The sequence below is a fragment of the Sinocyclocheilus rhinocerous genome, unplaced genomic scaffold (genome assembly GCF_001515625.1).
Source record: "Sinocyclocheilus rhinocerous isolate Xijiao unplaced genomic scaffold, SAMN03320098_v1.1 C36982465, whole genome shotgun sequence".
Taxonomy (NCBI): domain Eukaryota; kingdom Metazoa; phylum Chordata; class Actinopteri; order Cypriniformes; family Cyprinidae; genus Sinocyclocheilus; species Sinocyclocheilus rhinocerous.
This window is the reverse complement of record NW_015787102.1, coordinates 1-3,184: the sequence shown is the minus strand read 5'-3', so window position 1 is coordinate 3,184 and position 3,184 is coordinate 1. Positions and strand designations below refer to the sequence as shown.

The 3,184-nt window shown below is 33.9% G+C and overlaps 1 long non-coding RNA gene across 1 annotated transcript; it reads right to left on the bottom strand.

Annotated features, from left to right (window-relative positions):
- Positions 1-1,927: 1,927 nt before the first annotated feature.
- On the bottom strand, positions 1,928-2,871 carry LOC107736783 (uncharacterized). The gene is made up of 4 exons (XR_001639735.1): positions 2,760-2,871; positions 2,283-2,329; positions 2,111-2,179; positions 1,928-2,014 (listed from the first exon to the last, which is right to left on the bottom strand). It is a non-coding gene; the product is annotated as an uncharacterized LOC107736783 (long non-coding RNA).
- Positions 2,872-3,184: the final 313 nt, after the last annotated feature.

Genomic DNA, 3,184 nt, shown 5'->3' with positions numbered 1-3,184 from the left:
TGGATATTTTAATAAAAAAATCTTACATATTGTGCCTTTAAGTCAGAATTATTGCACTCCTATATTTTTTATATTTAATATATTTTGTGCCCAAAATATATTTTAACATGCTAAATATATTTTAATAGTGTTTAATTTTTTATTTTAATATTGTACTTTTTTTTGGAACATTGTAAAATATGTTCCTTGCTGGATTTTATTTAAATGTGTTATATGTTCACACATGTTATAGACAACAAATAAAGTTTTTCTTCAAATGTGACATGTGAATGTATTTTCTTGGATTTAAATATATAGGGCAAAATTATCTTTTTAAAAAGATATTTATATTTTTTTAACTATATTTTCAAAACAATGTATTGTATATTTTTTAATTAAAATATATTTGAAAATACATATTCTTGGCTGTGTGGTGTGCTCTGTCTGTTTGAAGTGCACGCATACACCGACGTTCATTCAGCGAAGTCTGTGAAGGTTACAGAGATTCACTAGCTTTCAGGGCTAGCCTTTATGTAAAATGGACATAATAGCATGACTTTCTAAGATTTACAGATAAGGATACAACTGAAATGCAAGTTATGCACTGAGGAAAACACGTCTCAAATGCTTTGCATAGCATACATAATTGTCAAGCTTGCTGTTAGAGCATTCTTATGTACAGGACAACTTGGGTCGTGCACTTTTCCTGCAGCAGCTCACTTTGTGTCCTCTGCTATATTTCATATGCGTTTAGTTCATAGAAATATCTTATTCACTAGTGTAAACTGACATGACCGGAGGATGCGCAGATGCGATTAATCGAATAGAATTTGCTGTCAATTATTTTCATTGCCGATTAAAATTGATTTTATTGATTAGTTGTTGCAGTCCTAGAAGGAATGGATTACACATTTTTCGTAGTTCCGAGAATTCAGAGAAGTAAAATCCTGTCATTTCAATAGGAATCCATGCAATCAAGAATTTTGCATGAGGGCAAAAGATTTCCCCACACAGATTTCACAACAGGTTTAAGTTTGTCACACAAATTCACTGCTGAACAATAGAAGGACGCTTAGTTTGAATGTGACTTCTGTGTGGGCTCTTTGACAAAAGACAACAGACCTATCATTGCTATTGCATTGAACTTACCCAATCAGATTAAATAATCTCCTTTTGTGTTCCAGAGATAAAAGTGTAATACTAGTTTGGAGTAAATTACAAGAGAACATTCATTTTTGTGTTACTTATTCCCTGAACTAGTGATAAACAATTGAAGAAGTGATAAATAATTCACAAGTTAATAATACAATAAATTCTCTGATAGAATATATTTGAAATAATTGGCCGGTCTCCACATTATTAAGCTTTTGATAAAATCGCTGCTTCAACTTAGGAGTGTTTTCTTCACATCCTGTGTTTTTCAGCACTTATTTTAATTGCATTTCATATTAGGAAGAACTAGACACTGGACTTGACTTTTGAAGTTCGTCAAGATGCATTGCTTCAAATCTTGAAAAGATATTTAATATATCCTTAGTACAAGGTAAATCAGTTATAATTGTCCCTAAACATCATGTAAAACCTGTGCCTGGTCATTTCAATCAGTTAGATGCTGTCTTCCTGTCTATAAGTGGTCGTTTTTTTTATCATAATAAGCTGGAATGTGGACCAGACTTTACGCTACTAGTCAAAAGTCTGGTTATGTGAAAATAATAGCCCAGTTATCCAAGCATACTCTATATGGTGCCATTTACTGTGAGAATGCTCGTTTCCTGAACTCATATTTATATTTTTTTAATGTAATTTTATTTTTATGTAATTCATTGTACTAAAATAACATTGTACTAATAAGATAAAATAGAATATAATACTTCAGCTTTTTTATCCTCAAGCAAATGAGTTTATCTGCATTACATGGTAAAAGAACAGGTCCAGTTATTGTGGGTACCTTAGTGATGCCAGGCAAGTCAACTAATGTCAGACTGAGTACGTTAGGGGAATAGATCTTCAGGTAAATGGGCTCTGGACTGATGCCCTGGGGAGGAAAAAGAGAACAACTAAATGAGATCAATTAAAACAGAGCCTTAAAATGGAACCTCAAACTATATGAAGTGCCATGCTTCCACTGCACCTTATTATTGGTACTGCGATCGGTTTCCTCCTTGATCTCTTTCCGGATTTCACTGAAATCTGTGAAAATCTGAGCAACGAGAAAACAGCATCTCAATAGAGTCGAGGTTAACAAGCCATGATGTGTTCTGAATTACCTATTTTTTCAACATGAACTGCAACTTTTTAATTACCTGGTTTTTGCAGTGAAGGAAGGTGCCCCATTCCTCTGCTTTGATACCTTTAGAAGATCAAGAGAGAAGAACACAAGACAACACAAATCAATATTTATGACAATGAGCCTAGCAGAAACCCTATTCCCATAAAAGACCTCAACGGAAATAAAAGCTTTTTACAGGCTTTGACTGCAAAGTGAACTGACGTGAACAAAATGTGAAATCAATATTCAACCAGAAATGTTGCAGTGGCCACATACATTAGTACACAACTGAGAGAGTGAAGCCCGAACGTGCATTTGCTCTAGTCTCAAAGTGCAGGAAACAGTACCAGAAAGATTTAGAAATTAAAACATAACAGATGGAAAAGGTTTTAAAAAACAACATTTATGAAACAGAAGACGAAGCAAGGGCTGTGGGATGAGAAGCACACCGGAAGAGTGAAATGGACAGATGAACGTTCATGCAGACAAACGTTTGTTGAAGAACAGAGACCTGGATAACTGTTTTGGGTGTTTTGTTTAGCTCCTTTTCCTGAGAAAGCGGGAGAACAGCAGAGAGAGCGTTAGGAAGAAACACTACTGTAAGTGGATTAGAAACAAATTCACAGAAAGATCAGGATACATCAACATTGTCAGAGAGCGGACGTTAAAAGGAACATTCCGGGCTCAATATAAGTTAAGCTCTATGTGTGGAAAAATAAAGCAATAATCGCATTTACAGTAATGCACTTACAGTAAAAGTCTATGGGACAAGACATCCCAGAGGGTTTAAATATGAAACCCATTGAAATATGAAGAAATATGATGCACATACCTAAGACATATGAAGCTCTCATTTTTGTTAACATGCTTAATTTATATATATATGTTAAGAATTTTATTTCAAATAAATGCTGTTCTTTTGAACTTTCTATTCAT